Source organism: Triticum urartu, chromosome 2A (genome assembly GCF_056163025.1).
Source record: "Triticum urartu cultivar PI428250 chromosome 2A, HENAU_Tu73, whole genome shotgun sequence".
NCBI classification, from domain to species: Eukaryota; Viridiplantae; Streptophyta; class Magnoliopsida; order Poales; family Poaceae; genus Triticum; species Triticum urartu.
In genome coordinates, this window is record NC_141874.1 from 737,301,207 (window position 1) to 737,314,127 (window position 12,921).

Below are 12,921 nucleotides of genomic sequence, written 5' to 3' on the forward strand. Positions count from 1 at the left end.
GTCGGGTCCTATATATACAAACTCATGGCCACGTGGGTTGAAGAAACGCGGGCGATAGGTGAAAGCGTAGAATATAGAGTACTCCCTCCTGTCCTTTTTAATTTGCATATAAAATTTGTTTGAAGTCAAACCTCGTAAACTTTGACCAAGTTTATAGAAAAAAATTACCAACATTCAGAATATGAGATCAACAACATTAGATGCGTCCTGACCTTAGTTTTTATATTGTATAAATTAAGCATTGTAGATGTTAATATTTTTTTATTTAAATATGGTCAAACTTCATGAAATTTGACTTTAGACAATTCTTATATGCAGAGTAAAAAGGACCGGAGGGAATACGTAGGAACACGAGCTAGGTATGCAAGTAGTACGTACTTGGTCATACTCAAACACCTAGATAGATATATAATAAATAATAGACTGAAGATGTTAAGACCTTTTCAAGCGTTCTCATGGCATATATAGAAGCCATTGTACTTGGCCTGCTGCTTCAATACCGACGCAGTCTGGGCTCCAATCCTCAAAGGAGACGTAGTTGACTATCATAACTGATAAATCTTGTATAAGTAGATCCATAGGGCCAGCCGCATTTAAACTCTCAGTCTAAAAAAAGTTTTAACCTCCTCTATTAAAATTGGCAGGTTTATTGTATATATGAACTCCCCGTCACAACTTTCAACTTAAGAGGTAAAAGCTCCAACATTGCATCATCCTGAATTGCAAAATAACGGCTCATGAAAAAAAGACTGAGTGGTAATATTACATTAAAGTAAATTTTATGTACTAACGAGGACTACTTTTGATTATAGTGATGAAAGATTTTCGAAGGATAAGTATTATTTGTCAACCAATGTTGGATAGAAGTCTGGTATATTTGTATTATTTGTCGTACTCATAGCATCTTTATGCTATGTATAAGACTTGAAATCTATCATTTCCTACCAGACCATCTTGATGAATGCTGCGTCGCGCTGCATGGGCCATGACTATCCCTGGATGAAGCACTTTTATCCAATGCAGCTGGTATTTTTACATTACTGAACGATGGTGCCTGGACTGGGGAAATTTTGGTCCCTCAGAGCGTTGATAGTGATCATCCTCCAGCCGCAAGAACATAATAGGGCAGTACCCGTCACCCACTCCCATGGCTCTCTCTCCCTCGACGACGGTGATTGTCCCGTGCAACACCAGAAACAGGAACATGTAAGGCACTCCATCATCCAAAAAGCAGGGATTTTCCCAGCCGATTTTGATCCAGTATGTCCAGGGTCGGGGGCATCCTAGTTGTTCTTCACCATTTGTTGCAGCTGGTTGTTCGGGATAGTTCATTTACAATCAGGGGCAATACTAATTGCATGTCTAATCTAATTATGTATTTCTGTACTACAAGTTTAAGTTACGAAATTGTTCGTTCTCACGTTTTAGAATGAACGTGTTTCAAGACAAATGTTGTATAAGACCAAAAGAATATTTATTAATAAATCCTCCAAAATGAATCAGCAATACACAAAGCCTGAATACACCCAACATACACATAACTACTTGATCATACACACACACAGATAGTTGCTAGTAATAATTACTTGAATATACATAAAATACACATGTGCCCGCGAGTACAGAGATGCACTCAAGCCATGAGGCCGGCAATGGCAAGCAAAACGGCAAGGCCAAACCCCGTGGCCTCCACATTGGTGGCAGCAGAGACAGGTGTCGGTGGGGGAGCATTGCTTGCACTTGGGCCGTTGGCCGGGACGGGTGACTTAGAGGAGGAGCCTGGCATGATATCGATCTTAACCTTCATGCCGCCCGCGCAATGACCAGGGAAACCACAGATGAAGTACCGGGTGCCGGTGGCTGTGAAGGTGACAACATCATTCCCGGAGTTGAAGGTGGTGATGGGGTTGGCCGTGCTGCAAGAGTCGTAGTCTGCCTTGCTGACTTCAAGGACATCGTGTGCCTGAGGGGAGTACTTAAAGACGATCTGATCGCTGGTTTGGAAATTCCTAGAGGACGCCCAAGTGCCGTAGTTGGTGCTGAGGTCCCATGCGCCGCCCGGCTCACCCACGTTGTAGGTTGCCGCTGACGCGGTGCTCAGGACGGCCATCGCAGCCATGGCGAGAAGAATGGTTCTCTTGGCAGCCATTGCGGTTGGAACTGTAAAGAGAGCTAGCAGAGGAGATTATAACTTGTAAGGCAGGTGTGTATCGATCCTTGAGTGGAGAATGTGTTTGCTTTCCTAGGAGGCAGTGTCGGGTCCTTTATATAGAACAATACACAGGCTAGACCCGGTGTGATGGAGAAACATGTGCGGTTGGTGGGAGCGTAGAATGAAGTTTGTGTACCTGGATTTTGGACTTTGAATATTGTGTGTAGGTGGGAACACAAGCAGCTGGTACGTACTTGATCAAAATAGACCGAGGATGTGAAGACCGGGCTGTGCTGTTGGCGGGCTGACCATTTCACGCGTTCTTTCCTTTTTCTACAGTATCGACGCGGTCTACAAGAACATGAGGTAGACTATCACGATCCACATAGCTTCTGACGTTGATCCAATTGTCCAAAGCATTATTTTGACAAAGTTTTTTTTATTAGTGCATTTGACATATTAAAGAGACCCTAAAATTTTGTTGTTGGAATGATTTAATTACAAGTACACCTGCGAAAAGAAAAATTACAAGTACAAATGATACAGTTGGTCACTATAATGTTATCCTATATACCTAAGTTAACAGAGCTAAACTAGCCATTAGTACTACTCTATTACATAGAAAATTGGGGGTCCTACTGATTTGGAGGCCCGGTGCAGCCGAACACTCTGCACAGGTGCATGGTACGGGTGGCCTGTTGCGTGCCTTGATTTGGATCGTAGACACTACACACTAGTGTAGAATCTTGATTTTCTCAGCAAAAAAAAGTGCAAGGAAAGCACAGTGATCGCCGTCAACTATAATAATATCTATGGCCAATAATAGTTGCTCGTGCTTGTCGCGCTATTCGTCATCCTGGGTGATGAATAGTTATTCATCACCCCCTCTCTATTTTGACATCAATGCACCGTATTTTTATGTTTCGTAATTTTTTTTCTTATTTCATATATAAAAAGAGAACATAAGAAAATATGTACTCACCGTAAAAAAAATTACGAATGCAAAAACATAGTGTAAAACATACATAAAATGTGATTTTTCTGGTTTATAACCTATATTTTTATTTTTTTATACCAAATTTTACATATTGAATCAATATGCATGTAACTATTTATATTCTAAACGTAATTTATTTAGGAAACGATCGTAGGATTACCTCGGGTGAAGAATAACTTATTTTGTATCCTGGGTGATGAATAGTAACACTATATATATATATGCTATATAGAGACCTTTTACGGACGGTTTCAAATTGTGGACTGATTCTAATAGCAAGATTAGTATTTTCAAAATCAACGTGTTTGCTTTTTAAATGACACGTTAAAGTATCTCGTAATGAAATTTTACACATGCGTAAAATACATCTTTGCATGTGTGTCAATTTTTCCCCTTTTTTTTGCCACTTCAAAATTTAATTTCGATTTTTTTGAACGGTTATTTTTGATTTTTTCAAAAATGTAGATCATATCAAGCCTGTGATCCAATACAAATTTCTACCGTTGGTGCCAAGATAAATATGACTTCATTTTAGATAAAATTTAGTTGAATTGCAGACTGGAAACTCCATTTTAGCAGTTTTAAATGTGCTAAGCGTTAGCCCAGGTAAATTTTCTACCAGAAAGCTCTATCTCTCTCAGATCCAAGCTTTCAATAATGGTATTGAATATAAACGACCATCTGCCGTCAAAATTATCATTATTCTTTTTCTCTCTCCTCCTTATGATGTTGAAGTCACCCCCAACCAAAATTGGGAGCTACTCGGATCCGCAAATTAGAACCAGGTCAGCCAAAAACTCCGGTTTAAGCTTGGGTTGTGCAGCACCATACACCGGCACCAGAGCCCGGTTAAACCCATCAGCTTTGGACCTGACCTGAAATTTAACTGCGAAGTCACCCATCACTACACTTCGGACTTCCAGCGAATCACATCTCACTACAAGCAAGATCCCACCCGATCTTCGTCGCGGAGGAAGGCAATGCCAATCAAAATCGACACCACCTGATAAAGTGCTGAGAAACTGAGGCGCAAAATTATCCCTACCAGTTTCAGAGAGAGCAATGAAATCTAGTCGATGCTCAAGAGACGCCTCAGCAAGAAACCTTCTTTTAGTCAAGTCCTTCAGACCTCTGCTATTCCAAAAGATTCCTTTCATATGTCATCATGAAATTTTTTGGCCGTTCGAATCCTAGCACTCCTACGAACCGCGGAAGCAGGATAAACCTTCTGCTTCCACTTACGCTTGGGTTTACTATGGTCCTCCATCCGGTCCTCATAATCGGGGTCAGTTGGTCTTGCTACTGCATCCTCTAGAACTGCATCCTCTTCCTCAGATTCAAGAGTGGATGGTGCAAGATCCGCACAGAAGTTATCGAGCACTCTTACCCCTAATGCATCAATCTCTGCATCATTCATAGGTTTTACTGCTGCTAGGTTTCAGATTGTTTCTAAAGCGCATTTTGCTTCGAAATCTAGAAGATCATTAACCGAGTTAGAAATTTCACTATTAGTACTCCCTAGCGAAACTCCTAATTGGTTGGCATTATTAATAATCTCATCTTTAGAAAAATGCAATATAGAATTAGACATGTTGACTGACATACCAGTGGTGACCTCAATGTCACGAAGCTTGGCCGCCCTCATAGCGCACCTCTGTTGCATTTCATCAACCTCCGGGTGGTCCTGGAGACGAGAACTCATCTGTCGCCTCGCAGAGACCGGGTCAGGGAGCCCACCAAAGGCAATGACCTCCTCCCGAGTAAAACCTCGCGCTGAAGAGTCCGCCAAGGATACCGGAGGAGGCAGCGGTGGGCTCCGAAGCCCCACGGACGGGAAGCCGGGGGAGGGAGGTGCGGGCGCCGCCTGCCCGAACTCTCCCCCGCCCCAACCCTTTGTCCTGAAGGCGTCGCTGTCTTGACTGCCGAAGGAGGAGGAGGTGTCGAGGCCACCTGCCCCAGACCCCCACCCAGCACCATTGGAGAAGCGGCCGCTCTAGCCGCCACCATAGGAGAAGGAACCAGGTTCACCTGACCCAGACGGCCTCCCCCACGGCCGGCCATCGGCGGCGTCACCGGCGTATCCGGCGCCAGGATAGGAGGAGAAGAGGTCGAGGCCACCTGCCCCGGACTCCCCCCCCCCAGGCACAACCTCCGAAGCAGACGACGTCTCCCGGCCCGAGTCCACTGGGGGAGCGGGGGAAAGCGAAACCACCTGAGGCTCCACCTCCCCACCCCCCACCAAGGTCGTCGCCGAGTGCGTCCCCATCAAGCCTCCCACCACAGGACTATCAACAACATCAAACTCCAACACCGGAAGCGTGCACTCAAAAACATCATCAGAATCCACCCGGTCGCTCCAAAGTCTGGGAGGGGCAGACGCTGGCTCAAAGGACCCAAACCGCAAAGTACTCATCCGCACCGACGGAGCTGGGGCCGGCTCCACCCCGGGCCCATCCCCGGGCAACTGAGCAACATGTCCCGATCCGTTGGACCTCTCTTGTCCAGCCTCATCAGTCGGGTCCCCACTAGCACCCGCGTTGTCGTCACCCTCGTGCATATCCACATCAGTCCCATTAACCGCCTCGGCAAACAACTCTGTATCCTCAAACTCAATCTCAAGAGGAAACACCTCTCCCCTATAAGTCCAGTTGACCACATCCGGGACGAACTCAATGTCCAGAACTGAAGGAAATATGCCCTAGAGGCAATAATAAAGTTATTATTTATTTCCTTACTTCATGATAAATGTTTATTATTCATGCTAGAATTGTATTAATCGGAAACATAATACATTTATGAATACATAGACAAACAGAGTGTCACTAGTATGCCTCTACTTGACTAGCTCGTTGAATCAAAGATGGTTAGGTTTCCTAACCATAGGCATGAGTTGTCATTTGATTAACGGGGTCAAATCATTAGAGAATGATGTGATTGACTTGACCCATTCCGTTAGCATAGCACTTGATCGTTTAGTTTGTTGTTATTGCTTTCTTCATGACTTATACATGTTCCTATGACTATGAGATTATGCAACTCCCATTTACCGGAGGAACACTTTGTGTGCCACCAAACGTCACAACGTAACTGGGTGATTATAAAGGTGCTCTACAGGTGTCTCCGAAGGTACTTGTTGGGTTGGCGTATTTCGAGATTAGGATTTGTCACTCCGATTGTCGGAGAGGTATCTCTGGGCCCACTCGGTAATGCACATCACTATAAGCCTTGCAAGCATTGCAACTAATGAGTTAGTTGTGGGATGATGTGTTACAGAATGAGTAAAGAGACTTGCCGGTAACGAGATTGAACTAGGTATTGAGATACCGACGATTGAATCTCGGGCAAGTAACATACCGATGACAAAGGGAACAACGTATGTTGTTATGCGGTTTGACCGATAAAGATCTTCGTAGAATATGTGGGAGCCAATATGAGCATCCAGGTTCCGCTATTGGTTATTGACCGGAGACGTGTCTCGGTCACGTCTACATAGTTCTCGAACCCGTAGGGTCCGCACACTTAAAGTTTGATGACGGTTATATTATGAGTTTATGTGTTTTGATGTACCGAAGGAGTTTGGAGTCCCGGATGAGATCGGGGACATGACGAGGAGTCTCAAAATGTCCGAGACATAAAGATCGATATATTGGACGACTATATTCGGACTTCGGAAAGGTTCCGAGTGATTCGGGTATTTTTTGGAGTACCAGAGAGTTTCGGGAATTCACCGGGGAGTATATGGGCCTTATTGGGCCATACGGGAATAGAGGAGAGAGGCCAAAAGGAAGGAGGACTGCGCCCCTCCTCTGGTCCGAATTGTACAAGGGGTGCAACCCCCTTTTCCTTCTCCCTCTCCTCCTCTTTCCTTCTCTCCAACTCCAACAAGGAAAGGAGGAGTCCTACTCCCGGTAGGAGTAGGACTCCCCCCCTTGGCGCGCCCTTCTCCTAGGCCGGCCGCCTCCCCACTTGCTCCTTTATATACAGGGGCAGGGGGGCACCTCTAGACACAGAAGTTGATCAAGTTGATCGTCTCTTAGCCATGTGCGGTGCCCCTCTCCACCATAGTTCACCTCGATAATACTGTAGCGGTGCTTAGGCGAAGCCCTGCGTCGGTAGAACATCAACATCGTCACCACGCCGTCGTGCTGACGAAACTCTGCCTCAACACTCGGCTGGATCGGAGTTCAAGGGACGTCATCGGGCTGAACATGTGCTGAACTCGGAGGTGCCATACGTTCGGTACTTGATCGGTCGGATCGTGAAGACGTACGACTACATCAACCGTGTTGTGCTAACGCTTCCGCTTACGGTCTACGAGGGTACGTGGACAATACTCTCCCCTCTCGTTGCTATGCATCACCATGATCTTGCGTGTGTGTAGGAATTTTTTTGAAATTACCACGTTCCCCAACAGTGGTATCAGAGCCAGGTTTTATGCGTTGATGTTGTGCACGAGTAGAACACAAGTGAGTTGTGGGCGATATAAGTCGTACTGCTTACCAGCATGTCATACTTTGGTTCGGCGGTATTGTTGGATGAAGCGGCCCGGACCGACATTACGCGTATGCTTACACGAGACTGGTTCTACCGACGTGCCTTGCACACAGGTGGCTGGCGGGTGTCAGTTTCTCCAACTTTAGTTGAACCAAGTGTGGCTACGCCCGGTCCTTGCGAAGGTTAAAACAGCACCAACTTGACAAACTATCATTGTGGTTTTGATGCGTAGGTAAGAACGGTTCTTGCTAAGTCCGTAGCAGCCACGTAAAACTTGCAACAACAAAGTAGAGGATGTCTAACTTGTTTTTGCAGGGCATGTTGTGATGTGATATGGTCAAGACATGATGCTAAATTTTATTGTATGAGATGATCATGTTTTGTAACCGAGTTATTGGCAACTGGCAGGAGCCATATGGTTGTCGCTTTATTGTATGCAATGCAATTGCGCTGTAATGCTTTACTTTATCACTAAGCGGTAGCGATAGTCGTGGAAGCATAAGATTGGCGAGATGACAACGATGCTACGATGGTGATCAAGGTGTCGCGCCGGTGACGATGGTGATCATGACGGTGCTTTGGAGATGGAGATCACAAGCACAAGATGATGATGGCCATATCATATCACTTATATTGATTGCATGTGATGTTTATCTTTTATGCATCTTATCTTGCTTTGATTGACGGTAGCATTATAAGATGATCTCTCACTAAATTTCAAGATAAAAGTGTTCTCCCTGAGTATCCGCCGTTGCCAAAGTTCATCGTGCCCAGACACCACGTGATGATCGGGTGTGATAAGCTCTACGTCCATCTACAACGGGTGCAAGACAGTTTTGCACATGCAGAATACTCAGGTTAAACTTGACGAGCCTAGCATATGCAGATATGGCCTCGGAACACTGAGACCGAAAGGTCGAGCGTGAATCATATAGTAGATATGATCAACATATTGATGTTCACCATTGAAAGCTACTCCATTTCACATGATGATTGGTTGTGGTTTAGTTGATTTGGATCACGTGATCACTTAGAAGATTAGAGGGATGTCTTTCTAAGTGGGAGTTCTTAAGTAATATGATTAATTAAACTTTAATTTATCATGAACTTAGTCCTGGTAGTATTAGCATATCTATGTTGTAAATCAATAGCTCGCGTTATAGCTCCCCTGTTTTATTTTTGATATGCTCCTAGAGAAAATTAAGTTGAAAGATGTTAGTAGCAATGATGCGGATTAGATCCGTGATCTAAGGATTATCCTCATTGCTGCACAGAAGAATTATGTCCTTAATGCACCGCTAGGTGACAGACCTATTGCAGGAGCAGATGCAGACGTTATGAACGTTTGGCTAGCTCAATATGATGACTACTTGATAGTTTAGTGCACCATGCTTAAACGGCTTAGAATCGAGACTTCAAAGATGTTTTGAACGTCATGTACCATATGAGATGTTCCAGGAGTTGAAGTTAATATTTCAAGCAAATACCCGAGTTGAGAGATATGAAGTCTCCAACAAGTTCTATAGCTAAAAGATGGAGGAGAATAGCTCAAGCAGTGAGCATGTGCTCAGATTGTCTGGGTACTACAATCGCTTGAATCAAGTGGGAGTTAATCTTCCAGATAAGATAGTGATTGACAGAATTCTCTAGTCACCATCACCAAGTTAGTAGAACTTCGTGATGAACTATAGTATGCAAGGGATGATGAAAACGATTCCCGAGCTTTTCATGATGATAAAATCGATGAAGGTAGAAATCAAGAAAGCGCATCAAGTGTTGATGATTAACAAGACCACTAGTTTCAAGAAAAGGGCAAAGGGAAAGAAAGGGAACTTCAAGAAGAATGGAAAGCAAGTTGCTGCTCAAGTGAAGAAGCCCAACTCTGGTCCTAAGCCTGAGACTAAGTGCTTCTACTGCAAAGGGACTGGTCACTGGAAGCGGAACTGCCCCAAGTATTTGGCGGATAAGAAGGATGGCAAAGTGAACAAAGGTATATTTGATATAGAGATTATTGATGTGTATTTTACTAGTGTTTGTAGCAACCCCTCGGTATTTGATACTGGTTCAGTTGCTAAGAGTAGTAACTCAAAACGGGAGTTGCAGAATGAACAGAGACTAGTTAAGGGTGAAGTGACGATGTGTGTTGGAAGTGGTTCCAAGATTGATATGATTATCATCGCACACTCCCTATACTTTCGGGATTAGTGTTGAACCTAAATAAGTGTTATTTGGTGTTTGCGTTGAGCATGAATATGATTTGATCATGTTTATTGCAATACAGTTATTCATTTAAGTAAGAGAATAAATTGTTGTTCTGTTTACATGAATAAAACCTTCTATGGTCATACACCCAATGAAAATGGTTTGTTGGATCTCGATTGTGGTGATACACATTCTCATAATATTGAAGCCAAAAGATGCAAAGTTAATAATGATAGTGCAACTTATTTGTGGCACTGCCGTTTAGGTCATATTGGTGTAAAGCGCATGAAGAAAATCCATGCTGATGGGCTTTTGGAATCACTTGATTATGAATCAGTTGATGCTTGCGAACCGTGCCTCATGAGCAAGATGACTAAGACTCCGTTCTCCGGAACAATGGAGCAAGCAACTGACTTATTGGAAATAATACGTACTGATGTATGCAGTCCGATGAATGTTGAGGCTCGGGGCGTGTATCGTTATTTTCTGACCTTCACAGATGATTTGAGCAGATATGGGTATATCTACTTGATGAAACATAAGTCTGAAACATTTGAAAAGTTCAAAAACTTCAGAGTGAAGTGGAAAATCATCGTGACAAGAAAATAAAGTTTCTACCATCTGATCGCAGAGACAAATATTTGAGTTACGAGTTTGGTCTTCAATTAAAACAGTGTGGAATAGTTTCACAAAATCGTGCCACCTGGAACACCACAACATAATGGTGTGTCCGAACATCATAACCGTACTATTATTGGATATAGTGCAATCTATGATGTTTCTTACTGATTAACCACTATAGTTTTGAGGTTATGCATTAGAGACAGCTACATTCACATTAAAGAGGGCACCATCTAAATCTGTTGAGACGACACCGTATGAAGTATGGTTTGGCAAGAATCCTAAGCTGTCGTTTCTTAAAGTTTGAGGTTGCAATGCTTATGTGAAAAAGTTTCAACCTGCTAAGCTCAAACCCAAATTGGAGAAGTGCGTCTTCATAGGATACCCAAAAGAAAATGTTGGGTACACCTTCTATCACAGATCCGAAGGCAATATATTCATTGGTGAGAATGGATCTTTTCTAGAGAAGGAGTTTCTCTCGAAAGAAGTGAGTGGGAGAAAATTAGAACTTGATGAGGTAACTGTACCTGCTCCCTTATTGGAAAGTAGTTCATCACAGAAATCTGTTCCTGTGACTACTACACCAATTAGTGAGGAAGCTAATGATGATGATCATGTAACCTCAGATCAAGTTACTACCGAACCTCGTAGGTAAACCAGAGTGAGATCCGCACCAGAGTGGTACGGTAATCCTGTTCTGGAGGTCATGTTACTTGACCATGACGAACCTACGAACTATGAGCCCAGATTCCGCGAAATGGCTTGAGGCCATGAAATATGAGATGAGATCCATGTATAAGAACAAAGTATGGACTTTGATTGACTTTCCCAAAGATCGGCGAGCCATTGAGATTAAATGGATCTTCAAGAGGAAGACGGACGCTGATAGTAGTGTTACTATCTACAAAGCTAGAATTGTCGCAAAAGGTTTTCGACAAGTTCAAGGTGTTGACTACGATGAGAGTTTCTCACTCTTATCTATGCTTAAGTCTGTCCGAATCATGTTAGCAATTGCCGCATTTTAGGAAATCTGGCAAATGGATAAACAAAACTGCATTCCTTAATGGATTTATTAAAGAAGAGTTGTATATGATGCAACCAGAAGGTTCTGTCAATCCTAAAGGTACTAACAAAATATGCAAGCTCCAGCGATCCATCTATGGACTGGTGCAAACATCTCGGAGTTGGAATATACGCTTTGATAAGTTGATCAAAGCATATAGTTTTATACAGACTTGCGGTGAAGCCTGTATTTACAAGAAAGTGAGTGGGAGCACTACAACATTTCTGATAAGCATATGTGAATGACATATTGCTGATCGGAGATAATGTAGAATTATTCTGCAAAGCATAAAGGAATGTTTGAAAGGAGTTTTTCAAAGAAAGACCTCGGTGAAGTTGCTTACATATTGAGCATCAAGATCTATAGAGATAGATCAAGATGCTTGATAAGTTTTTCAATGAGTACATACCTTGACAAGATTTTTAAGTAGTTCAAAATGGAACAGTCAAAGAAGGAGTTCTTGCCTGTGTTACAAGGTGTGAAGTTGAGTAAGACTCAAAACCCGACCACGGCAGAAGATAGAGAGAGAATGAAAGTCATTCCCTATGCCTTAGCCATAGGTTCTATAAAGTATGCCATGCTGTGTACCAGACCTATTATATACCCTGCCCTGAGTTTGGCAAGGGAGTACAATAGTGATCTAGGAGTAGATCATTGGACATTGGTCAAAATTATCCTTAGTGGAATAAGGACATGTTTCTCGATTATGGAGGTGACAAAAGGTTCGTCGTAAAGGGTTACGTCGATGCAAGTTTTGACACTGATCCAGATGACTCAAAGTCTCAATCTAGATACATATTGAAAGTGGGAGCAATTAGTTAGAGTAGCTTAGTGCAGAGCATTGTTAACATAGAGATTTGCAAACTTACGGATCTGAATGTGGCAGACCCGTTGACTAAACTTCTCTCACAAGCAAAACATGATTACACCTTAGTACTCTTTGGGCATTAATCACATAGCGATGTGAACTAGATTATTGAATCTAGTAAACCCTTTGGGAGTTGGTCACATGATGATGTGAACTATGGGTGTTAATCACATGGTGATGTGAACTATTGATGTTAAATCATATGGCGATGTGAACTAGATTATTGACTCTAGTGCAAGTGGGAGACTGAAGGAAATATGCCCTAGAGGCAATAATAAAGTTATTGTTTATTTCCTTACTTCATGATAAATGTTTATTATTCATGCTAGAATTGTATTAACCGGAAACATAATACATGTGTGAATACATAGACAAACAGAGTGTCACTAGTATGCCTCTACTTGACTAGCTCGTTGAATCAAAGATGATTAAGTTTCCTAACCATAGACATGAGTTGTCATTTGATTAACGGGGTCACATCATTAGAGAATGATGTGATTGACTTGACCCATTCCATTAGCATA

General features: G+C 42.9%; 1 pseudogene; it reads right to left on the reverse strand.

Moving 5' to 3' along the window:
• Positions 1-1,452: 1,452 nt before the first annotated feature.
• Positions 1,453-2,236, reverse strand: LOC147987445 (mavicyanin pseudogene; annotated as a pseudogene).
• Between the last annotated feature and the right edge of the window lie 10,685 nt (positions 2,237-12,921).